Source organism: Triturus cristatus, chromosome 7 (assembly GCF_964204655.1).
Source record: "Triturus cristatus chromosome 7, aTriCri1.1, whole genome shotgun sequence".
NCBI classification, from domain to species: domain Eukaryota; kingdom Metazoa; phylum Chordata; class Amphibia; order Caudata; family Salamandridae; genus Triturus; species Triturus cristatus.
The window spans coordinates 144,120,081-144,147,257 of record NC_140590.1 but is presented as its reverse complement, the minus strand read 5'-3'; the positions used below and the strand labels follow the sequence as shown (position 1 = coordinate 144,147,257).

At 37.3% G+C, this 27,177-nt stretch overlaps 1 protein-coding gene across 1 annotated transcript in view; it reads left to right on the top strand.

The window, feature by feature from the left end:
- LOC146809061 (B-cell receptor CD22-like) overlaps positions 1-27,177 on the top strand; it is a 656,591-nt gene that overhangs the window by 409,102 nt on the left and 220,312 nt on the right. The gene's annotated exons all lie outside the window — the stretch shown is intronic.

The following is a 27,177-nucleotide window of genomic DNA, read 5'->3' as shown; positions in this document are numbered from 1 at the left end:
GAGATTTATTGCGTATTACTATGGTAATTTTAGATTTGCATTAGTAGGAAAGGGGCAGCTATTTTTCAGCAGAAGCAGACTCTTAGCACACACCCAGCTGTTTATCCTGTAGAATCATGCATAGTATTCACAACCGAGTGGTGTTTGAGGTTGCAGTGAGTAATGCAAATACATTCAACATCACTAAGGCTGGTTGCCTTTGCTGGAGTGTAGTCATTCACCCAGGTTACACATGTTCATGGTCTCAAAAAGCTGTTTGGACATGTGCTGTTTTCAGATTCTGAAAAGTGGATTGAAAATGTGTCAGACTGTAAAAGTACTTATCACTTGCCAAAAAAAGAGTAGTAAGTGTGCTTTCAAATTGGCAAAGAAATTTCGTTTTCTGCCTAATATCAAACCATGACTCTGTGTGCAAAGAGGAATTGTTGACAGAGATTTATTGCGTATTACTATGGTAATTTTAGATTTGAATTAGTAGGAAAGGGGCAGCTATTTTTCAGCAGAAGCAGTTTCTTAGCACACACCCAGCTGTTTATCCTGTAGAATCATGCATAGTATTCACAACCGAGTGGTGTTTGAGGTTGCAGTGAGTAATGCAAATACATTCAACATCACTAAGGCTGGTTGCCTTTGCTGGAGTGTAGTCATTCACCCAGGTTACACATGTTCATGGTCTCAAAAAGCTGTTTGGACATGTGCTGTTTTCAGATTCTGAAAAGTGGATTGAAAATGTGTCAGACTGTAAAAGTACTTATCACTTGCCAAAAAAAGAGTAGTAAGTGTGCTTTCAAATTGGAAAAGAAATTTCGTTTTCTGCCTAATATCAAACCATGACTCTGTGTGCAAAGAGGAATTGTTGACAGAGATTTATTGTGTATTACTCTGGTAATTTTAGATTTGCATTGGTAGGAAAGGGGCAGCTATTTTTCAGCAGTAGCAGACTCTTAGCACACACCCAGCTGTTTATCCTGTAGAATCATGCATAGTATTCACAACCGAGTGGTGTTTGAGGTTGCAGTGAGTAATGCAAATACATTCAACATCACTAAGGCTGGTTGCCTTTGCTGGAGTGTAGTCATTCACCCAGGTTACACATGTTCCTGGTCTCAAAAAGCTGTTTGGACATGTGCTCTCTTCTGATTCTGAAAAGTGGATTGAAAATGTGTCAGACTGTAAAAGTACTTATCACTTGCCAAAAAAAGAGTAGTAAGTGTGCTTTCAAATTGGCAAAGAAATTTCGTTTTCTGCCTAATATCAAACCATGACTCTGTGTGCAAAGAGGAATTGTTGACAGAGATTTATTGCGTATTACTATGGTAATTTTAGATTTGAATTAGTAGGAAAGGGGCAGCTATTTTTCAGCAGAAGTAGTTTCTTAGCACACACCCAGCTGTTTATCCTGTAGAATCATGCATAGTATTCACAACCGAGTGGTGTTTGAGGTTGCAGTGAGTAATGCAAATACATTCAACATCACTAAGGCTGGTTGCCTTTGCTGGAGTGTAGTCATTCACCCAGGTTACACATGTTCATGGTCTCAAAAAGCTGTTTGGACATGTGCTGTTTTCAGATTCTGAAAAGTGGATTGAAAATGTGTCAGACTGTAAAAGTACTTATCACTTGCCAAAAAAAGAGTAGTAAGTGTGCTTTCAAATTGGAAAAGAAATTTCGTTTTCTGCCTAATATCAAACCATGACTCTGTGTGCAAAGAGGAATTGTTGACAGAGATTTATTGTGTATTACTCTGGTAATTTTAGATTTGCATTGGTAGGAAAGGGGCAGCTATTTTTCAGCAGTAGCAGACTCTTAGCACACACCCAGCTGTTTATCCTGTAGAATCATGCATAGTATTCACAACCGAGTGGTGTTTGAGGTTGCAGTGAGTAATGCAAATACATTCAACATCACTAAGGCTGGTTGCCTTTGCTGGAGTGTAGTCATTCACGCAGGTTACACATGTTCATGGTCTCAAAAAGCTGTTTGGACATGTGCTGTTTTCAGATTCTGAAAAGTGGATTGAAAATGTGTCAGACTGTAAAAGTACTTATCACTTGCCAAAAAAAGAGTAGTAAGTGTGCTTTCAAATTGGCAAAGAAATTTCGTTTTCTGCCTAATATCAAACCATGACTCTGTGTGCAAAGAGGAATTGTTGACAGAGATTTATTGCGTATTACTATGGTAATTTTAGATTTGAATTAGTAGGAAAGGGGCAGCTATTTTTCAGCAGAAGCAGACTCTTAGCACACACCCAGCTGTTTATCCTGTAGAATCATGCATAGTATTCACAACCGAGTGGTGTTTGAGGTTGCAGTGAGTAATGCAAATACATTCAACATCACTAAGGCTGGTTGCCTTTGCTGGAGTGTAGTCATTCACCCAGGTTACACATGTTCATGGTCTCAAAAAGCTGTTTGGACATGCGCTGTTTTCAGATTCTGAAAAGTGGATTGAAAATGTGTCAGACTGTAAAAGTACTTATGACTTGCCAAAAAAAGAGTAGTAAGTGTGCTTTCAAATTGGAAAAGAAATTTCGTTTTCTGCCTAATATCAAACCATGACTCTGTGTGCAAAGAGGAATTGTTGACAGAGATTTATTGTGTATTACTCTGGTAATTTTAGATTTGCATTGGTAGGAAAGGGGCAGCTATTTTTCAGCAGAAGCAGACTCTTAGCACACACCCAGCTGTTTATCCTGTAGAATCATGCATAGTATTCACAACCGAGTGGTGTTTGAGGTTGCAGTGAGGAATGCAAATATATTCAACATCACTAAGGCTGGTTGCGTTTGCTGGAGTGTAGTCATTCACCCAGGTTACACATGTTCCTGGTCTGAAAAAGCTGTTTGGACATGTGCTGTTTTCAGATTCTGAAAAGTGGATTGAAAAAGTGTCAGACTGTAAAAGTACTTATCACTTGCCAAAAAAAGAGTAGTAAGTGTGCTTTCAAATTGGAAAAGAAATTTCGTTTTCTGCCTAATATCAAACCATGACTCTGTGTGCAAAGAGGAATTGTTGACAGAGATTTATTGCGTATTACTATGGTAATTTTAGATTTGCATTAGTAGGAAAGGGGCAGCTATTTTTCAGCAGAAGCAGACTCTTAGCACACACCCAGCTGTTTATCCTGTAGAATCATGCATAGTATTCACAACCGAGTGGTGTTTGAGGTTGCAGTGAGTAATGCAAATACATTCAACATCACTAAGGCTGGTTGCCTTTGCTGGAGTGTAGTCATTCACCCAGGTTACACATGTTCATGGTCTCAAAAAGCTGTTTGGACATGTGCTGTTTTCAGATTCTGAAAAGTGGATTGAAAATGTGTCAGACTGTAAAAGTACTTATCACTTGCCAAAAAAAGAGTAGTAAGTGTGCTTTCAAATTGGAAAAGAAATTTTGTTTTCTGCCTAATATCAAACCATGACTCTGTGTGCAAAGAGGAATTGTTGACAGAGATTTATTGTGTATTACTCTGGTAATTTTAGATTTGCATTGGTAGGAAAGGGGCAGCTATTTTTCAGCAGAAGCAGACTCTTAGCACACACCCAGCTGTTTATCCTGTAGAATCATGCATAGTATTCACAACCGAGTGGTGTTTGAGGTTGCAGTGAGGAATGCAAATATATTCAACATCACTAAGGCTGGTTGCGTTTGCTGGAGTGTAGTCATTCACCCAGGTTACACATGTTCCTGGTCTGAAAAAGCTGTTTGGACATGTGCTGTTTTCAGATTCTGAAAAGTGGATTGAAAAAGTGTCAGACTGTAAAAGTACTTATCACTTGCCAAAAAAAGAGTAGTAAGTGTGCTTTCAAATTGGAAAAGAAATTTCGTTTTCTGCCTAATATCAAACCATGACTCTGTGTGCAAAGAGGAATTGTTGACAGAGATTTATTGCGTATTACTATGGTAATTTTAGATTTGCATTAGTAGGAAAGGGGCAGCTATTTTTCAGCAGAAGCAGACTCTTAGCACACACCCAGCTGTTTATCCTGTAGAATCATGCATAGTATTCACAACCGAGTGGTGTTTGAGGTTGCAGTGAGTAATGCAAATACATTCAACATCACTAAGGCTGGTTGCCTTTGCTGGAGTGTAGTCATTCACCCAGGTTACACATGTTCATGGTCTCAAAAAGCTGTTTGGACATGTGCTGTTTTCAGATTCTGAAAAGTGGATTGAAAATGTGTCAGACTGTAAAAGTACTTATCACTTGCCAAAAAAAGAGTAGTAAGTGTGCTTTCAAATTGGCAAAGAAATTTCGTTTTCTGCCTAATATCAAACCATGACTCTGTGTGCAAAGAGGAATTGTTGACAGAGATTTATTGCGTATTACTATGGTAATTTTAGATTTGAATTAGTAGGAAAGGGGCAGCTATTTTTCAGCAGAAGCAGTTTCTTAGCACACACCCTGCTGTTTATCCTGTAGAATCATGCATAGTATTCACAACCGAGTGGTGTTTGAGGTTGCAGTGAGTAATGCAAATACATTCAACATCACTAAGGCTGGTTGCCTTTGCTGGAGTGTAGTCATTCACCCAGGTTACACATGTTCATGGTCTCAAAAAGCTGTTTGGACATGTGCTGTTTTCAGATTCTGAAAAGTGGATTGAAAATGTGTCAGACTGTAAAAGTACTTATCACTTGCCAAAAAAAGAGTAGTAAGTGTGCTTTCAAATTGGAAAAGAAATTTCGTTTTCTGCCTAATATCAAATCATGACTCTGTGTGCAAAGAGGAATTGTTGACAGAGATTTATTGTGTATTACTCTGGTAATTTTAGATTTGCATTGGTAGGAAAGGGGCAGCTATTTTTCAGCAGTAGCAGACTCTTAGCACACACCCAGCTGTTTATCCTGTAGAATCATGCATAGTATTCACAACCGAGTGGTGTTTGAGGTTGCAGTGAGTAATGCAAATACATTCAACATCACTAAGGCTGGTTGCCTTTGCTGGAGTGTAGTCATTCACCCAGGTTACACATGTTCCTGGTCTCAAAAAGCTGTTTGGACATGTGCTCTCTTCTGATTCTGAAAAGTGGATTGAAAATGTGTCAGACTGTAAAAGTACTTATCACTTGCCAAAAAAAGAGTAGTAAGTGTGCTTTCAAATTGGCAAAGAAATTTCGTTTTCTGCCTAATATCAAACCATGACTCTGTGTGCAAAGAGGAATTGTTGACAGAGATTTATTGCGTATTACTATGGTAATTTTAGATTTGAATTAGTAGGAAAGGGGCAGCTATTTTTCAGCAGAAGCAGTTTCTTAGCACACACCCAGCTGTTTATCCTGTAGAATCATGCATAGTATTCACAACCGAGTGGTGTTTGAGGTTGCAGTGAGTAATGCAAATACATTCAACATCACTAAGGCTGGTTGCCTTTGCTGGAGTGTAGTCATTCACCCAGGTTACACATGTTCATGGTCTCAAAAAGCTGTTTGGACATGTGCTGTTTTCAGATTCTGAAAAGTGGATTGAAAATGTGTCAGACTGTAAAAGTACTTATCACTTGCCAAAAAAAGAGTAGTAAGTGTGCTTTCAAATTGGAAAAGAAATTTCGTTTTCTGCCTAATATCAAACCATGACTCTGTGTGCAAAGAGGAATTGTTGACAGAGATTTATTGCGTATTACTATGGTAATTTTAGATTTGCATTAGTAGGAAAGGGGCAGCTATTTTTCAGCAGAAGCAGACTCTTAGCACACACCCAGCTGTTTATCCTGTAGAATCATGCATAGTATTCACAACCGAGTGGTGTTTGAGGTTGCAGTGAGTAATGCAAATACATTCAACATCACTAAGGCTGGTTGCCTTTGCTGGAGTGTAGTCATTCACCCAGGTTACACATGTTCATGGTCTCAAAAAGCTGTTTGGACATGTGCTGTTTTCAGATTCTGAAAAGTGGATTGAAAATGTGTCAGACTGTAAAAGTACTTATCACTTGCCAAAAAAAGAGTAGTAAGTGTGCTTTCAAATTGGCAAAGAAATTTCGTTTTCTGCCTAATATCAAACCATGACTCTGTGTGCAAAGAGGAATTGTTGACAGAGATTTATTGCGTATTACTATGGTAATTTTAGATTTGCATTAGTAGGAAAGGGGCAGCTATTTTTCAGCAGAAGCAGACTCTTAGCACACACCCAGCTGTTTATCCTGTAGAATCATGCATAGTATTCACAACCGAGTGGTGTTTGAGGTTGCAGTGAGTAATGCAAATACATTCAACATCACTAAGGCTGGTTGCCTTTGCTGGAGTGTAGTCATTCACCCAGGTTACACATGTTCATGGTCTCAAAAAGCTGTTTGGACATGTGCTGTTTTCAGATTCTGAAAAGTGGATTGAAAATGTGTCAGACTGTAAAAGTACTTATCACTTGCCAAAAAAAGAGTAGTAAGTGTGCTTTCAAATTGGCAAAGAAATTTCGTTTTCTGCCTAATATCAAACCATGACTCTGTGTGCAAAGAGGAATTGTTGACAGAGATTTATTGCGTATTACTATGGTAATTTTAGATTTGAATTAGTAGGAAAGGGGCAGCTATTTTTCAGCAGAAGCAGTTTCTTAGCACACACCCAGCTGTTTATCCTGTAGAATCATGCATAGTATTCACAACCGAGTGGTGTTTGAGGTTGCAGTGAGTAATGCAAATACATTCAACATCACTAAGGCTGGTTGCCTTTGCTGGAGTGTAGTCATTCACCCAGGTTACACATGTTCATGGTCTCAAAAAGCTGTTTGGACATGTGCTGTTTTCAGATTCTGAAAAGTGGATTGAAAATGTGTCAGACTGTAAAAGTACTTATCACTTGCCAAAAAAAGAGTAGTAAGTGTGCTTCCAAATTGGAAAAGAAATTTCGTTTTCTGCCTAATATCAAACCATGACTCTGTGTGCAAAGAGGAATTGTTGACAGAGATTTATTGCGTATTACTATGGTAATTTTAGATTTGCATTAGTAGGAAAGGGGCAGCTATTTTTCAGCAGAAGCAGACTCTTAGCACACACCCAGCTGTTTATCCTGTAGAATCATGCATAGTATTCACAACCGAGTGGTGTTTGAGGTTGCAGTGAGTAATGCAAATACATTCAACATCACTAAGGCTGGTTGCCTTTGCTGGAGTGTAGTCATTCACCCAGGTTACACATGTTCATGGTCTCAAAAAGCTGTTTGGACATGTGCTGTTTTCAGATTCTGAAAAGTGGATTGAAAATGTGTCAGACTGTAAAAGTACTTATCACTTGCCAAAAAAAGAGTAGTAAGTGTGCTTTCAAATTGGAAAAGAAATTTTGTTTTCTGCCTAATATCAAACCATGACTCTGTGTGCAAAGAGGAATTGTTGACAGAGATTTATTGCGTATTACTATGGTAATTTTAGATTTGCATTAGTAGGAAAGGGGCAGCTATTTTTCAGCAGAAGCAGACTCTTAGCACACACCCAGCTGTTTATCCTGTAAAATCATGCATAGTATTCACAACCGAGTGGTGTTTGAGGTTGCAGTGAGTAATGCAAATACATTCAACATCACTAAGGCTGGTTGCCTTTGCTGGAGTGTAGTCATTCACCCAGGTTACACATGTTCATGGTCTCAAAAAGCTGTTTGGACATGTGCTGTTTTCAGATTCTGAAAAGTGGATTGAAAATGTGTCAGACTGTAAAAGTACTTATCACTTGCCAAAAAAAGAGTAGTAAGTGTGCTTTCAAATTGGCAAAGAAATTTCGTTTTCTGCCTAATATCAAACCATGACTCTGTGTGCAAAGAGGAATTGTTGACAGAGATTTATTGCGTATTACTATGGTAATTTTAGATTTGAATTAGTAGGAAAGGGGCAGCTATTTTTCAGCAGAAGCAGACTCTTAGCACACACCCAGCTGTTTATCCTGTAGAATCATGCATAGTATTCACAACCGAGTGGTGTTTGGGGTTGCAGTGAGTAATGCAAATACATTCAACATCACTAAGGCTGGTTGCCTTTGCTGGAGTGTAGTCATTCACCCAGGTTACACATGTTCATGGTCTCAAAAAGCTGTTTGGACATGTGCTGTTTTCAGATTCTGAAAAGTGGATTGAAAATGTGTCAGACTGTAAAAGTACTTATCACTTGCCAAAAAAAGAGTAGTAAGTGTGCTTTCAAATTGGAAAAGAAATTTCGTTTTCTGCCTAATATCAAACCATGACTCTGTGTGCAAAGAGGAATTGTTGAGAGAGATTTATTGTGTATTACTCTGGTAATTTTAGATTTGCATTGGTAGGAAAGGGGCAGCTATTTTTCAGCAGAAGCAGACTCTTAGCACACACCCAGCTGTTTATCCTGTAGAATCATGCATAGTATTCACAACCGAGTGGTGTTTGAGGTTGCAGTGAGGAATGCAAATATATTCAACATCACTAAGGCTGGTTGCGTTTGCTGGAGTGTAGTCATTCACCCAGGTTACACATGTTCATGGTCTCAAAAAGCTGTTTGGACATGTGCTGTTTTCAGATTCTGAAAAGTGGATTGAAAATGTGTCAGACTGTAAAAGTACTTATCACTTGCCAAAAAAAGAGTAGTAAGTGTGCTTTCAAATTGGCAAAGAAATTTCGTTTTCTGCCTAATATCAAACCATGACTCTGTGTGCAAAGAGGAATTGTTGACAGAGATTTATTGCGTATTACTATGGTAATTTTAGATTTGCATTAGTAGGAAAGGGGCAGCTATTTTTCAGCAGAAGCAGACTCTTAGCACACACCCAGCTGTTTATCCTGTAGAATCATGCATAGTATTCACAACCGAGTGGTGTTTGAGGTTGCAGTGAGTAATGCAAATACATTCAACATCACTAAGGCTGGTTGCCTTTGCTGGAGTGTAGTCATTCACCCAGGTTACACATGTTCATGGTCTCAAAAAGCTGTTTGGACATGTGCTGTTTTCAGATTCTGAAAAGTGGATTGAAAATGTGTCAGACTGTAAAAGTACTTATCACTTGCCAAAAAAAGAGTAGTAAGTGTGCTTTCAAATTGGCAAAGAAATTTCGTTTTCTGCCTAATATCAAACCATGACTCTGTGTGCAAAGAGGAATTGTTGACAGAGATTTATTGCGTATTACTATGGTAATTTTAGATTTGAATTAGTAGGAAAGGGGCAGCTATTTTTCAGCAGAAGCAGTTTCTTAGCACACACCCAGCTGTTTATCCTGTAGAATCATGCATAGTATTCACAACCGAGTGGTGTTTGAGGTTGCAGTGAGTAATGCAAATACATTCAACATCACTAAGGCTGGTTGCCTTTGCTGGAGTGTAGTCATTCACCCAGGTTACACATGTTCATGGTCTCAAAAAGCTGTTTGGACATGTGCTGTTTTCAGATTCTGAAAAGTGGATTGAAAATGTGTCAGACTGTAAAAGTACTTATCACTTGCCAAAAAAAGAGTAGTAAGTGTGCTTTCAAATTGGAAAAGAAATTTCGTTTTCTGCCTAATATCAAACCATGACTCTGTGTGCAAAGAGGAATTGTTGACAGAGATTTATTGCGTATTACTATGGTAATTTTAGATTTGCATTAGTAGGAAAGGGGCAGCTATTTTTCAGCAGAAGCAGACTCTTAGCACACACCCAGCTGTTTATCCTGTAGAATCATGCATAGTATTCACAACCGAGTGGTGTTTGAGGTTGCAGTGAGTAATGCAAATACATTCAACATCACTAAGGCTGGTTGCCTTTGCTGGAGTGTAGTCATTCACCCAGGTTACACATGTTCATGGTCTCAAAAAGCTGTTTGGACATGTGCTGTTTTCAGATTCTGAAAAGTGGATTGAAAATGTGTCAGACTGTAAAAGTACTTATCACTTGCCAAAAAAAGAGTAGTAAGTGTGCTTTCAAATTGGAAAAGAAATTTTGTTTTCTGCCTAATATCAAACCATGACTCTGTGTGCAAAGAGGAATTGTTGACAGAGATTTATTGCGTATTACTATGGTAATTTTAGATTTGCATTAGTAGGAAAGGGGCAGCTATTTTTCAGCAGAAGCAGACTCTTAGCACACACCCAGCTGTTTATCCTGTAAAATCATGCATAGTATTCACAACCGAGTGGTGTTTGAGGTTGCAGTGAGTAATGCAAATACATTCAACATCACTAAGGCTGGTTGCCTTTGCTGGAGTGTAGTCATTCACCCAGGTTACACATGTTCATGGTCTCAAAAAGCTGTTTGGACATGTGCTGTTTTCAGATTCTGAAAAGTGGATTGAAAATGTGTCAGACTGTAAAAGTACTTATCACTTGCCAAAAAAAGAGTAGTAAGTGTGCTTTCAAATTGGCAAAGAAATTTCGTTTTCTGCCTAATATCAAACCATGACTCTGTGTGCAAAGAGGAATTGTTGACAGAGATTTATTGCGTATTACTATGGTAATTTTAGATTTGAATTAGTAGGAAAGGGGCAGCTATTTTTCAGCAGAAGCAGACTCTTAGCACACACCCAGCTGTTTATCCTGTAGAATCATGCATAGTATTCACAACCGAGTGGTGTTTGGGGTTGCAGTGAGTAATGCAAATACATTCAACATCACTAAGGCTGGTTGCCTTTGCTGGAGTGTAGTCATTCACCCAGGTTACACATGTTCATGGTCTCAAAAAGCTGTTTGGACATGTGCTGTTTTCAGATTCTGAAAAGTGGATTGAAAATGTGTCAGACTGTAAAAGTACTTATCACTTGCCAAAAAAAGAGTAGTAAGTGTGCTTTCAAATTGGAAAAGAAATTTCGTTTTCTGCCTAATATCAAACCATGACTCTGTGTGCAAAGAGGAATTGTTGAGAGAGATTTATTGTGTATTACTCTGGTAATTTTAGATTTGCATTGGTAGGAAAGGGGCAGCTATTTTTCAGCAGAAGCAGACTCTTAGCACACACCCAGCTGTTTATCCTGTAGAATCATGCATAGTATTCACAACCGAGTGGTGTTTGAGGTTGCAGTGAGGAATGCAAATATATTCAACATCACTAAGGCTGGTTGCGTTTGCTGGAGTGTAGTCATTCACCCAAGTTACACATGTTCCTGGTCTGAAAAAGCTGTTTGGACATGTGCTGTTTTCAGATTCTGAAAAGTGGATTGAAAAAGTGTCAGACTGTAAAAGTACTTATCACTTGCCAAAAAAAGAGTAGTAAGTGTGCTTTCAAATTGGAAAAGAAATTTCGTTTTCTGCCTAATATCAAACCATGACTCTGTGTGCAAAGAGGAATTGTTGACAGAGATTTATAGCGTATTACTCTGGTAATTTTAGATTTGCATTGGTAGGAAAGGGGCAGCTATTTTTCAGCAGAAGCAGACTCTTAGCACACACCCAGCTGTTTATCCTGTAGAATCATGCATAGTATTCACAACCGAGTGGTGTTTGAGGTTGCAGTGAGGAATGCAAATACATTCAACATCACTAAGGCTGGTTGCGTTTGCTGGAGTGTAGTCATTCACCCAGGTTACACATGTTCCTGGTCTGAAAAAGCTGTTTGGACATGTGCTGTTTTCAGATTCTGAAAAGTGGATTGAAAAAGTGTCAGACTGTAAAAGTACTTATCACTTGCCAAAAAAAGAGTAGTAAGTGTGCTTTCAAATTGGAAAAGAAATTTCGTTTTCTGCCTAATATCAAACCATGACTCTGTGTGCAAAGAGGAATTGTTGACAGAGATTTATTGCGTATTACTCTGGTAATTTTAGATTTGCATTAGTAGGAAAGGGGCAGCTATTTTTCAGCAGAAGCAGACTCTTAGCACACACCCAGCTGTTTATCCTGTAGAATCATGCATAGTATTCACAACCGAGTGGTGTTTGAGGTTGCAGTGAGTAATGCAAATACATTCAACATCACTAAGGCTGGTTGCCTTTTCTGGAGTGTAGTCATTCACCCAGGTTACACATGTTCATGGTCTCAAAAAGCTGTTTGGACATGTGCTCTCTTCTGATTCTGAAAAGTGGATTGAAAATGTGTCAGACTGTAAAAGTACTTATCACTTGCCAAAAAAAGAGTAGTAAGTGTGCTTTCAAATTGGCAAAGAAATTTCTTTTTCTGCATAAAATCACACCATGAGTCTGTGTGCACACAGGAATTGTTTTTAGATATTTAATTCGTGATAGTTTTATTGTGATTTTCACTTGTAGGAAAGGGGTACATAGTATTTTAAGATTTGAAAAGATCATAAAAAATATAGTAATATATTTAAATAAAATAAAGGAATTTTTTTTTAGTTTCTTTCAGGTATTGCTGAAGAGCAGTGAACAAAATTTAAGATGCCTACAAAATCCAGAGTAAGGAAAAACCGGAAAACAAATCTATATTTGAAGACAACTGGAGGACCCAAGTTAGTTGGAGATGCTCATGTTGGGAAAAAGAGAAAGTCTTCTGGTAAGCAGACAAAAGAATTTTTAAAAAATATCTTCAAAAAAAGGAAAAATGTACAACATGTCTGTACTGGAAATACTGTTTTAAATAGAAAACTACAGGAAAAAATTGAGCATTTAGTTAATGCAAATGTACCTTCAGAAACAATAAAGATTAACAGCGTTTAAAGAGATTCGTAGAAAAATGTTTCAGAGAAGAGTTATGTCCAATTTGATAAAGGATGTGAAGAAATATAAGAAAAAAGCGAAATTTTATAAGAGAAAAAAAGAAATTGAAGCCATTGTAGCAAAGGCTTTAGAATTAAAAAGGAAACTATTCATTTTAATTTTGAACAGGATGCGTACATTAGATAAAATGGTCAATGTACTGAAATCACAAAGCAAAAGGAAAAGACTAGTGAAAAGAACAAACTTTTGTAAAGTGTTTTTAGGAGAATGGATGCATAGTTCAAGTAGTGAACCTTTTTTTAATGAAGAGAGTTATCTTCAAAGTAATAGTTTGCTGCATGCAGTTGACACCAGAGGTCGTGCTAATGAAGTGAAAAATGGTTGTATAATGGAGAAGGAGAAAATGGTTCCAAGAGATGAGGAACAAGTGATGGCGGATGAGGTTATGGGGAGACGTCCTAAAGCCCCAGTGTATACTTGGAATTGCAGTAATATTTGCACTGTGCGTCAGGAATCTATTGATAAATTTCGTGAGTTTCTAAGAGAATATAGTAAAAAAAGTATTAAACAGAAGATTAAGGTGCTTAAAAGTCTAGATCCATGCAGAGTGAGAGAGAATACTGGTTTGCAAGGACACTCTCTGGCTTGTCTATCTAGGAAAGTGTGTCAAAGTGTTTTTCACCATTTTAGGATGCTGGCAGTTCATCATACTGAAATGAGAAAGTTTGTGAGACGATTGTATTTTGCTAAAAGTCCAGCAATAAAGTTAGATGAATTGAATAGGGCTCTGTTCCGTGGATCGGTATCAGATGTAGAGAAGGTTACTGATGAAATTCAGTTTAGTTACTTTGGTCCAGAACAAGAGAGTGCAGGTAATGACACAGTTATCGAGGAAGATGTGGAAGAGAATGTAGAACCCTCTGTAAGTAAGAAATTTGATGATCAAATAACAAAATTTGCAATCATCTCTAATGAAAGACCAAATATTACTTGTATTTGTTGCCGCAGAACTCATTATAAAAATCAAACCAGGAATGTTGATCTCTACAGAAAAAGTGAAGAAGAAGATAATTATAAGTGGAAGGATTTTGCAACATATATATTTCTGGAAAATTGTTTTGATTTGGGTGAAGATCAACGTATTTGTAAATACTGTTATAACAAGTTAGAAGAAAATAAAATGCCAGCAAGAGCTGTACATAATAATTTAGAATTGCATGATATTCCTGCTGAACTTTCTGATTTAAATACTTATGAGTCTATACTCATTCAATGTGTCCATCCGTTCCAGACTGTAGTACGTATGGAGCCAAAAACCGGTAAATTACCTCCTTCAGATTTACTAAGAGGTTTAAAAGGAAGAGTTGTCTATTTGCCATTAGATTTGAAAAAAAATATGGAAACAATTGATGCAGATAGTTTGGAAACTGAACCATTAGTTATTCTGGTTAATGGTGTACCTACAAAGAACAAGAAAATTTGGCAGGAGCTGGTGGATGTACGGAAAGTACAAAGAGCAAATTTGTATTTGAAAAAAAATAATAAATGGTATGAATCAATTTATATAGAAGAAGAAGAAGAAGATTTACAAGAAGACACAGAAACACCAACTGGTCAAATTGAAAAAGTGGACAAGTCAAAAGAAGAAGAAATTTATGAACATTTTAGCATACATCCTCTTCATTCAAAAGAAGTTATGGGAGACACTATTGATCTGTTTCAGATGAAGAAAGCAAAAGGAACTCCTGTGAGTGTATGGGAGGAGAGCTTGGAAGCTCGATGTTTTCCCCAGCTGTTTCCTACAGGAAAAGGAGGACGATACGATGAACGTCCAGAACAGATTCCAGCTTCTGAGTATCGGACTACAAGACTATATGCAGAAGATCCAAGATTTCGTCAAAGTATTCCTTATTTGTTCCATCTTTTATTTGAAAGCGACTTGTCTGCATTATCTTATGCAGTAAATCACATTTTAAAAAGTGGAGTACATTTACAAAATGTGTCTGCTAAGGATTTTATGGAGAAAGTGCAGCACCGAGATGATCATTTGGCAACACAACTGATCAATCTGATGGCTTGTCAGCGTGGGACAAATGAATATTGGTACCGACGCCATGGAGAATTAAAATGCATGTTACGGAATTTAGGAACACCAACATGGTTCCTTACCCTAAGCTGTGCTGAGTACGCTTGGGATGATTTACTGGATTTTCTACGAGAGGCAAATTCAAACATTAAAAACATCCAATACAAGACAGCAGGAGAACTGTGCTCATTGGATCCGGTTAATGTTTGCAGATATTTCAATCATAGATTTGAGGCTATGATGTGCTTCATCTGCAATAAAAAACATCCACCTCTTGGAGAAGTTGTGGATTTCTTTTGGAGAAAAGAGTACCAAGCAAGAGGTGCTCCTCATATTCATATGCTGTTGTGGATCAAGGATGCCCCAAAATTTGGAACAGAATCTGATGATGCTGTTTTAAGTTTCATCGAAGAATATGCAACATGTGCTATACCAAAAAGCACAGAAGAGAAAAAGTTAAAGGAGCAAGTTTTACGTTTCCAAAGTCATCGGTGTGAAAAATACTGTCGACGGAAGTACAAGAGCAAAGATAAATTCTACACTAAATGTCGATTTGGATTTCCTAGACCTGTTCTTTCAAAAGGAAGAGTAAACAGTTTTATGTCAGCTGTGAGACATACTATTACAAGAAAATCACCTAAGAATACCTACAACCTAAAAAGAAAAGAAGAATCAAAATATATAAATGACTACAACCCAGTCATTTTATCCATGTGGAATGCTAACATGGATATACAGTATGTAGCTGACAATTCCATTGCTGTTGCTCGATATGTAACGTCTTACATTACTAAATCAGAAAAGACTGAATTGAAAGAAATGTGGGAAGAGATTTCTCACGAGAAGACTGTCAGTAAGAAGCTATACAGTTTCAGTTTAAAGATGTTATCGCATCGAGAAATTGGATCCTACGAATGTTCAGATAGGTTATCTTCTGCAAGTCTCTACTCGAAATCAAGAAGAATAATTTGGGCAAGTTTAGGCCTTGCAGCAATGAGAAATCGGGTACTGAAATCTGTTGGAGAAATATAATATTTAGCACAGTTCGAACCTGAAAGTACAGACATTTTAAAAACAAACATGTTGGACACATATTACCCAAAAAGAAGTCATCACCTTGAAAACATGTGTCTCTATGAAGTGCTGCAGAACTTCATTTTTAAACGGAATGCCACAGAAGACATCAACAATGGAAAATATAAAGTCAGTGGTGAGGAAGGATGTTTGGTGAAGCAAACAAAAGGAAGTTTGATAAATCACCGGAAGCTGAGTTGCGACACTACTGACAAAAAGGAATTTTACTACTTGGCACTTTTACAGCTGTTCAAACCATGGCGTTCAGAGGATGAACTACTTGGAGAATTCCAGAGCTATGAGGACTCATTTAATGCATGTAAAGATACGATTGAATGCAGTACTTTCACAAATTATGTCCAAATGTTAAATGAGGAAATTGAACAGGAAGCTACAATTGCAGCTGAAGTAGCTAGAGACAGTTCTCAAGACAGCCAAAGTTCAGGAACGCTCAGTCAAGATCCCCTTGGACAACCAATCGTAGAAAATGAAGCTGCAATAGCCATGACTGAAGTGGAAACGGCTATGAATCAAGCTCAAGAAGAATTAATAGACTTACCAAATTTGGAAGAACAACTGAATGAAGAACAGCAACAAATGTATGAAGAGATCAGAAACAAAATTGATCACGGATTACTACATGAAAAAAAAGAGTGCTCATGCACATCATTTGAACCAATCAGGATGTATGTGAGCGGACAAGCTGGAACTGGAAAAAGTTTCTTAATAAAAGTCATCAGAAGCTACCTACAGCAAAAAACGGATTCAACTTTGTCTTGTGTTGGTTGTTACTGCTCCAACTGGGTTAGCAGCATATAACATAAAAGGAATTACCTTACATTGTTTGCTAATGTTACCAGTGGAGCATGAGAACAAAATAGAATACCACAAGCTAACAGGAGAAGCATGCTTCGAAGTGTCAAGAGTGTTGAAGAAGATGCAAGTTCTCATTATTGATGAGGTGAGCATGGTATCAAACTTAATGCTTGCCTTTGTGCATTTAAGAATGCAGCAAATTCTAAGGAGAGACTATGACGTGTTATTTGGTGGAAAACATGTCATAGTTTTTGGGGATCTTCTACAGCTTACTCCAGTTAAAGGACAACCAGTGTTTAATACTGTTACACATGAAGACACAAAGAAGTCATTGGGAAGCATTGGTAATGCAAATATTTGGTCCTTCTTTGAGTACAAGGAACTTACTACTAATATGAGGCAAGCAAACGATGAAGATTATGCAAGTATTCTGAAAGATATCAGAATTGGACTACTCACTGAAGTTGGCAGGAAAGCATTACAGAGTTGGTTGCTACATAATTTATTTCCAAAGGAAGAAATAGTTGCAGAGAAAATATACAAGAACATTGCAGAAAAGAAAAATGTAATCTGCTTAATGCCAACTCTACGTGAATGCTCAATATTCAATGAGGAACTTTTGAAATTGGAAAAGGAAGAGATTAAGAAATTGGAAGCAGTGGACAAAATTCAGCATGAAAGAATTACAATTACATTAACAGGCGAATTGAGAAAAAAATTGGATTCTCTAGAGAAGAAAATTTCGAAAACAGCTGGATTAGAAAAAAATCTATATGTTTGCATGAACTGTAGAGTATTTTTAAGGAGAAATTTGGATGTTGAAAAAGGCTTAGTGAATGGAGCTATGGGTAAAGTTGTGGGTTTTGTGAACTACCAGAAAAAAGATGGGATTGAATTTTTAAAAATAAAGTTTGATCAGATTGAAGAGGTTAAAGACATTTGTCGTTGTTCAGTCCGTTTTTTGCTTGTGAAAGACTTATATGTACGTAGGAAGCAGTTTCCGTTTTCTCTAGCATATGCTGTAACTATTCACAAGTCTCAAGGATTAACTGTAGATTGTGCTTTTGTGAACATTGGTTCAACTGTGTTCAAAGAAGGTATGGCTTATGTTGCTTTGTCACGAGTGAAAACATTATCTGGTTTATTCATGATAGACTTTGATGACTCAAAAGTTAGTGCTGATGCAAATTGTGTAAAGGAGTATAATAGATTAAGAAGAACCTATGCTCCTCATTTAGGTCAGTATCCTGTGTTGGAAAAACGTGTTGTTTCTCGGAAAAGGAGAATTGAGAATATCTGTAATGAGGATGTAGAGAAGAGAAAACAAAAGAAGAGTGATGTAATTGCAAGCAAAAAGAAAAAGGACAATGTTGAAGAGGTTATTGGTTGTCATTTTGAAAATAGCTCTGGTGTTAACTGCTACGCTAATGTAGTGCTGAATGTTGTATTTTATCTTGAAAGTTTGCAAGAGCAGATAATAGTAAATCAGGGAAAAAGATTCTGTTCTGTGCTGAGTCTCCTTTTTGAAAAGCTGAGTATTGATAGAACTAAAATAGAAAGTGCTACTGAAATTAGAAAACGTTTAGATGTATGTTCAGGATGTACACAGTTTTCTCAAAATGTACAGCAAGATGCACAGAAATTCTTGATGTATTTTCTTCAGGTACTGGAAGAAGAAGGGGTACAAATAGAAAATATGTTTAGTCTCTCTTATAAATGGGAACATAGTTGTGAAAACTGTTTCAATACATGTGGCTCTAATGTTGATTCTGAAAGGTTTATTTATTTAACATTGCCAGAGAGTAAATCAGTCACTTTTGCTAAATTAGTTAAAGATGCTAATCATAGCATGGAATGCGGTGAGTGTAAATCTGACATGTTTTCAACGTTAATTTTAAAGGAATACGGACAGTATGTAATTTTAATGATGCAACGATGTAGAGCTGATGGTTCAAAATTGGATACTTTAATAAAGAAGTTTACAGGACAGCAATTATCAATTTCAGGAAAAACTTTTGTAACAGTTGCAATAATTTTCCATGATGGACCTACTGTAACTTCTGGTCATTACACAGTTTATCTAAAATGTGAAAAAGGCTGGACAATGTGTAATGATTGTCAATTGGTTTTTAAGCAACGTTTGCCTTTTGATTTAGCAAATTCCTATCTAATCTTCCTGAAACCTAAATTTTAGAGAGAATTGGCAACATCTGTACAAATCAATTTTACCATTTTATTGGATTACCATTGGAATTTTCTAATAAAAAGATTTTTAAAATTACCATTTGGCCTAAAGGAAAGGTAACCAATTGTATTGTGGACTTATTTAATTTCTAATTAATCTTTCGGAAACCAAAATTTTAGAGAAAATTGGTAACATCTGTACAAATCAAATTTTGGAATTTTATTGGATTACCATTGGAAATTTAATCAAAAAAGAATTTAAAAATTACCATTTGGCCTAAAGGAAAGGTAACCAGATGTATTGTGGAGTTATTTGAGATATATTATTTTTGTGATTATGCTTCTGTAACAAAATTGTCAGACGGTATTTTTTAGAAATAGTTATTGTTATTAGATGATATTTTTATTGAATATTTTGCATTTCTATAATGTTATGTTTAAGTGAGAAGAGATTCTGGGCTTTTTTAAAACAATCTTTGAGATTGTTATTTTTTTTTTGCCCGCTGTTAAGTGATGAATGCAATTGCTTTCACGATTTATAGTGAAATGCAATATATTCTGAAAACAGCAAAAAAATGGCAAAAAATTGTTTTTGGAAAATATGTAAATACGTGTACTGTATTATAAAATGTTTTATTAAATATTAATACTTTTTCCTTTTTTTTCAGATTGAGAAAGAAAATTTTCGAAAAATAAAACCATTTTTCTAGTAATTTAAATAAAATTTAAATTGATATTTATTTTTTTGGGTGGGTCAGGTAAGTCAGAAATTTCATGGTCCCTTTTTTCCACTTCTCCTCAATCAGATTTTCAGTTTTTCGTTATTAATCCCTCAAGGACCTTGTAATGTGGTAATTGTTTTTTAGTGTTTTTAAAAAAAAAAAAAAAAATACGCTTACCGTACGCGTACGGTAAAAAAAAAGAAAAAAAAGTTTTTAAAAAAAAATTTAAAAAAGTTGAAAGGTAAGGTTGGCTCTTAAAAGAGCCGTTGTGTTCATACAGGGACAGAGGAAAGAAAGAATGGGAATATTAGCTGGTAGGACAAATGTGCTGGTCTATTCTGTTGTTAATTAGGGGAACACAGGTCTCCCCACGAACAATTAGACCATGACAATTAGAGCACCGCATTGTAACCCTCGCAAATCGAGGGTTAGTTTCCAGAGGACCAGAAAAAGGTGATTCTCCCCCCACAGATGAAGGGCTCAGCTGAGCTGCCGAAGATGTACTCGGCTGATCTGCTGTGGATGTGCTTGGTCGACTTACTGAAGGGTTTGCTCCAGTATGTCGAGCATTTGTCCTAGGGTGTACATCTTGAAGGTGTCTTAACATAGTGTGATTCCCGAAGGAATACTTCTTGTTAGGATTACCTCTAGAAAGTACATGCTGGCAAAGCTTGCAAGTCACTAAAGGAGCATTTACCTTTTTCTTGCCCTCTGGAAACGTAAAATACTCCCATATAAAAGAGCTCTTTTGTTTCCTCCTTCTCTGCCTGATGGTGGTGCTGCTAGCCTCACTCGAAGAAGAGGACTGCTGGTCTGCCATTGTATCCCAAAGACAACTCAGCTCCTTCTCCTAAGGGATCACAAGCAGAAATGAGGGGAATGGGTGTGGTGTAGGAGAGTTCTAGAACTGAAAGTAGTTTAAACCAATCAAAAGTGTTGTTTCTTCATCACATGACCCACCGTGCGCGTACGTTACGCTTACGGAGCGCTTACGGTAAAAGTACGCATGCGCGTATAAAAGACACGCGCACGCGCGCATGCGCATAACAGGCACACCCCAACACTTCCGCGTAACGTACGCGTGTAACGTATGCGCTAACGCGCCGCGTACGCAGTACGCACGTCTACGTAAATGGCGTAACCATACGCAAACAGAGTAGAAATATTACGTACATAAAGCAAAACGTGCGCTTACAGTAAGCTTACCGTACGCGCACGTAAATAAAAAAAGAAAAAAAAGAATCACTATGTTATACTAATATATCTTACCTGTTTGGTTAAAAAAAAAGGTGAAAAAAATATATATTGCAGAATTTTTAAAATTTTACCATAGTCTTTAAAGAGAATATAAAGTAAAAATAAAAAGATGTAAAAAACCTTGCAAAAAAAAAAAAAAATCACACACGTTAAATATAAGAATTAGCATTTAAAAAACCATACAAATTCACTGAAAAAACCATGGGTTTCACACACGTTATAGTTAGGAATTAGCATTTTAAAAACCTTGCAAATTCACTGAAAAAACCATAGGTTTCACAGACGTTATAGTTAGCTGGACATTTCACTCGTAAAAAACCAATGAAATTCCCCCGTTATAGTTAGTTAAGCTAACTATAACTCGCGCACCCGCAATCCACTGCTGATGACGTCACATATAACATCACTCATGACATGGTCACTGACATCACTGATGACATCACTGATGACATCTCAAATGACATCACTGATGACATTACTGATGACATCATCCAGTGAATGTGTGTTTTTCTGAAAATTACATATGTTTTAAATATGTATATCTCAAGGTCGATGGAAGAATAAATGGGTATATAAGTGTTTAAATGGATGATTTCTTTTGAGAAATATATTTTGTAACTGACTGATAAAGTGTATCAAAGTGAATACATGGCTTAGTGAGTAATGTTTTAATATGTAAATATCTGTATCAGTCTCTCACTTTGTGTATAAGTGGCTGCATGGGTTGGTGAGTAGCTACATGGGTGTCTATATAGGTTATTAGTTGGTTTTTTGAGTGTCAGTCTGAGTGTCTGCATGGTTTGGTGGGGGAAATTACGTAGTGCATAGGTGCATGAATGAGTGACTCACTGTATGTGTTGAAGACAGCATGTGTGCAGGACTGTATGGGTGGATGAGTGTGTGTATGGGTGTGTTAGTGAGTGAATGACTGTCTCAATAGTGTCTCCATGAGTAACTAGTTATGTTTTAAACTAGTATATGTGACTATTGGTGTATATAAGTGAGTATATGTGATAGTGAGAGATTGAAAGAGTTCCTGTATCAATAAGTATGTGTTTCTATAAGTGATTGTTTAAAAGACCAAGTATGTGTAAGTTTCCGTAGAAGTAAGTGTGGTGGTGTGTGTATAACTGTATATGAAGGTAAATGGATGTTTGATTCTTTATTAGCATGTGTGTGAGTAACTCTATGGATGAGTGGCATTGTGTAACAGGATGTACAGGTGTATGAGTACATATGAGTGAGTACATGTATGAGTGACTGTATAGGACTGTTGGTAAATGAGTAGATGTGTATGTGGTTCTTAGAATTACAGAAGAGTTTGTTGAAACTGGTATTGGAATTTCCATTAATTTTTTATTTTTTAGTCTCTATTTTTTATTGTGTATCAAAGGTTATATTAGGGTGAGAGGAGGTCTGCCACTTTTTCACAAGGATGATGTCATCAGTGATGTCATCAGTGATGTCATTTGAGATGTCATCAGTGATGTCATGAGTGATGTCAGTGACCATGTCATGAGTGATGTTATATGTGACGTCATCAGCAGTGGATTGCGGGTGCGCGAGTTATAGTTAGCTTAACTAACTATAACGGGGGAATTTCATTGGTTTTTTACGAGTGAAATGTCCAGCTAACTATAACGTCTGTGAAACCTATGGTTTTTTCAGTGAATATATATATATATATGTATATATATATTCACTGAAAAAAACATAGGTTTCACACATGTTATAGTTAGCAGGACATTTCACTCATGAAAAACCAATGAAATTGCCCCGTTATAGTTAGTGCAGGCAACTATAACTCACGCGACCGCAATCCACTGCTGATGACGTCAGATATTACATCACTGTTTTTAGACACTTATTTACCCATGTATTCTTCCATTAATCTTTAGCTATACATATATTACAAATATTTATTTTACAGAAAGACACATATGTCATCAGTGATGTAATGTCTGACGTCATCAGCAGTGGATTGCGGTCGCGTGAGTTATAGTTGCCTGCACTAACTATAACGGGGGAATTTAATTGGTTTTTCACGAGTGAAATGTCCTGCTAACTATAACATGTGTGAAACCTATGGTTTTTTAGGTGAATTTGCAAGGTTTTTTAAATGCTAATTCCTAACTATAACGTGTGTGAAACCTATGGTTTTTTCAGTGAATTTGTACGGTTTTTTAAATGCTAATTCCTAACTATAACGTGTGTGAAACCTATGGTTTTTTCAGTGAATTTGTACGGTTTTTTAAATGCTAATTCCTAACTATAACGTGTGTGAAATCTATGGTTTTTTCAGTGAATTTGTACGTTTTTTTTAATGCTAAGTTATGTATTTATTAATATATATTTTTTTTTTACTTTTTCACCGTGCGCGCACGGCTCGCGCATGGTGCGCTTCGTGCATGGTGCGCTTTGCGCACCGTGTGCGCGTAGTGGGCATGCGGTGCACTTCGCGATTTTACAAAAAAAAAAATAATCTTTTTTTGGCCCTTGGGGGTCCTTCTGGGACCCCCTGACAAAAGCTAGGGGGTTAGGAACTGTCCACCCTGCCCCCTTTTCAAGTTCTCCACCTTTGTTTTTCACCCCTTCAGAGTGCGAGAGACAAAATGGCGGCTGACACTTCCTGGTTTCGACCGATTCGAATGTTTACTAAGATCTAACAACCAATCAGAATCGCGCTCGCGCACGGCAGGGTGCGCGCACAGTGCGCGCACGCTGCGCGCGTATAGATATTTATATGCCTTTAAATGCTATTTTCTCAGAAAATACTGAACAGATTTACACCAGACCTGCAAAAGGCACTTCCTTGACCTTATGGCTACCTCTCTGCCAAATTTCACGTAATTCTGTTCAGCCGTTCGGGCTGTAGCTGCGACTAAAGTCCCTATGGAAAAATCCATGGGGAAAACGCGTTGTGGGACCCCACCTTTTTCTCAGCCCCGCTTGACGAATCCCCCCGAGACTTTCAGGGAAGGAGCGGAGCGGAGCGCCCCACCTATTTTGAAAATTTCGCGAGGATTCGTCAATTGGCGCCAAAGTTATTCCAAATAGAATGTTGCGGATTTCCTATGGAAACACGGTCCTAACTATAACTATCTACTGGCGACCGCCAGTAGATAATATACATTAATATATCTTACTGTTCAGTAGCTGCAGATACTCTTATATATCCATGTACACAAATAAATCCACCAAAAATGGGAAAATATTTTCCAAAAAGTTAAAAGAAAACTAAAATAAGAACTAATCCAATACACGTCCCTTGAAGCAATCCAAACTACGTAGGAACCATAACAACCTCTTTAAAAGTGTTTAAACAAAGAAATGCTCCTGGAAACCCCCAAGGAAATCAAATTTAAAAATATTGCTTTATTATAAACCAAAACTAATTTTCTTAAATAAATAAATTAGAAAAACAATAGTTGCCAGTGACCTCAGGACACGATCATTGACAAGAACCTATAAAGTAAACAAGAAGACCCACCATAAAACGCATAACATTCCCAAAATTACACATATGCTACTCATAATCATCATAAAATACATAAGATAACATAATACAACATTAGCTAACAAAACAATACTAAAAGATTGTAGACAAACCCCAAAGTACACAATAGTAAAAATACTACTATTAATACAACAATTTAGAAAAAAGTTAAGATTTCTTAAGAGTAGATGAAATCTGGATTTAGCAAGAGGCCATTTCTGTAGATCCCTCAATCTTTTTCCCTAGAATCTAACTGTTGAAATAAAGCAATATTGGAAATGAATAGGAAAAAACAACCATGTGTGACAACATTTTCACCTGTAACTTTTTGTCATGATGGCCAGTTTATAAAAATAATATGACATAACATTATGCCTGCTAGACCCTTCTTTTTGTGGGGGAAATACAGGAGTTGTAGGGCCCGATTCACAGAACTAACTTAAGAGAAAATCCTAAACTTACTACTTTTGGTATTCACAGAAGTTAGGATTTTGTCTTAAGTTTGTCTTAAGACAAACTTAAGACAGACTTACGACAAACTTAAGACAGACTTAAGACAGACTTAAGACAAACTTAAGACAAACTTAAGACAGACTTAAGACAGACTTAAGACAGACTTAAGACAGACTTAAGTTAGGATTTTGTCCTAAGTTTGTCTTAAGTCTGTCTTAAGTCTGTCTTAAGTCTGTCTTAAGTCTGTCTTAAGTCTGTCTTAAATCTGTCTTAAGTCTGTCTTAAGTTTGTCTTAAGTCTGTCTTAAGTCTGTCTTAAGTTTGTTTTAAGACAAACTTAAGACAAAATCCTAACTTCTGTGAATACCAAAAGTAGTAAGTTTAAGATTTTGTCCTAAGTTAGTTCTGTGAATCGGCCCCGTAGGTTCTTCAATAACTTGAAGTTCCCAGAGGCAACAACTGAGCAGCACCTTACAATGGTTTTTCATTGGGCACCGACTATACAGCAATTCATATGGTAAAATATCAAAAGTGGAAAATGGGTATAGGAGAAACCTATGTATTTCTGAATTGTACCCCAGATACTTGGTTTAGGAGCAGTTATTATTTGTGTTTCTCTGGATTTGTAGGTACCCATACTAGCATGTGGTCCAGGAGGCATTTTTTCAAAATGTCTTCTTTCTTTCACACTGGCTCACATTTGGAAGGAACAAATGTACAGAAATCCAATTACTAATAACACGTTTACTATTCTGTGTTCCCACATATCTTACAATAAAAATGTTCCCCACGTGTGTGGCTGCTCCTAATGTCTGCAACACAATACAGCTTGCAACTGGATCTGGAGACATCATATATTATCCAGCAGAATCCATGCTTTTTTTTAAAAAGGTGGCAGCTGTATATTTTGGGCCTCAGCTCAGCTGCTACCCATCAAAACCTACCATTTTCAGACATTTCTGGAAACCTGCACCGGGGGTGTCCAGGGAAGTGTGAATTGTGTGTTTCTAATGATGGTTTCATACACAGAAGCCTCTACATACCTCAAACTATGCCTAAAAACACAACGCACATTTTCTTCTCATTTCTGTGATGGAAAGGACTGGAATCTGTGGAGATCCACATATTTCCTGTGTGTGTGGGCCTAGCCTCTGCAACAGGAAAGGGCCTAAAATGCAACATGGACCCATCACATTTTTCTCCTGAAAACTGACCTTTTTTATTGTGGTTAGCTGTGGATGTTGGGCCCTAGATCAGCCATCACCCAGGGAAGCCAGCAAACCTGCACATTTTTTAAAAGCAGAGAGTCTAGGGTGGTATTACTTCTGTGGCTCTCACCAGGTTTCTTTTACCCGGAAGCCCGTGCAACCATCAAACTTTGGTTAAAACCACTCATTTACCTCACATTTCTGTGGGGTGCCACAAATTTCCCAGCATCTCCTCCATTTCCTGATAAAAATGGTACCTCACTTTGAAAAAAATGAATGTTATGGCAAGGGGGTAGCTGCGGTATTTGTGCCTGGCCACATAGGAAAACCTACCAACCAAGACATTTCTGAAAACTAGGCACCTGCAAACTCCAACTTTGTATACAATTGTGTATTTTCCTTGAACTTCTGTGATGTAAGATTCTAGAGACCACAGGGAGCCACACAATTCCTACCATCCAGCCTTCCCCCACTTGTTCCAACAAAAATGCTGCCCCACCTATGTGACTGAGCATAGAGCCTGCGACAGGCGCGGAACAAACCAGGGTCAATGGGAGTCCCGCTGGGGGACTCTCATTAACAATGGTTTGATTTGATGCTATAATATCAAAACCTAGCTTTCAGAGCCTACAACCACAATTAGAAATGTAAAAAACATGGTGCCCTGGGCAACCTCCAAATTTTATAAAATACAGTCAAAGCATGTCCAATGAATCTCCTAAAACGTTAAATGACAAATTATACATATGAAATAGTTAACTGGTTTTAAGACAACTAAACTCTCCTAGTTAGGAGTCCTAACTTTACTACTCCTAAACTGTGAAAAATCCTAACTTTCAGACTTTCGTTATTCACAGAAGGCATTTAGGAGTCCTAAATTTAGGAGTTCTAACTTTACGACTCCTAAACTGAGAAAATTTTTAAGACTTTCGGTATTCACAGAAGGCATTTAGAAGTCCTAAAGTTAGGACTCCTAACTTCTGTGAATATCGAAATGAGTAAGTGCCTTCTGTGAAAACCAAAATGAGTAAGTGCCTTCTGTGAATACCAAAATGGTAGTAAGTTTAGGATTTAGTCTTAAGTTAGTTCTGTGAATCGGGCCCTTTGTCCCTAAATATGATGTACACTAGTGAGAGTGACATATTGGGTGCACCTATGTGTGTAAATGTTGTGCAATTGTATCCTGAGAAATATTGTGCTGCATGGAGTCTATCTCCAAATTTTCTGTGCCAGGGGTGGTGTGTTACCCTTTGTCGGTTGCCTATATTGTGATGCTATATTTTCCATTCTCCTTCAGTGTTGTTATGGTGGAGTATTGTGTATTGTGTCTTTTGATGCCGTACTCTTTAGGGGGAGAAGTGCT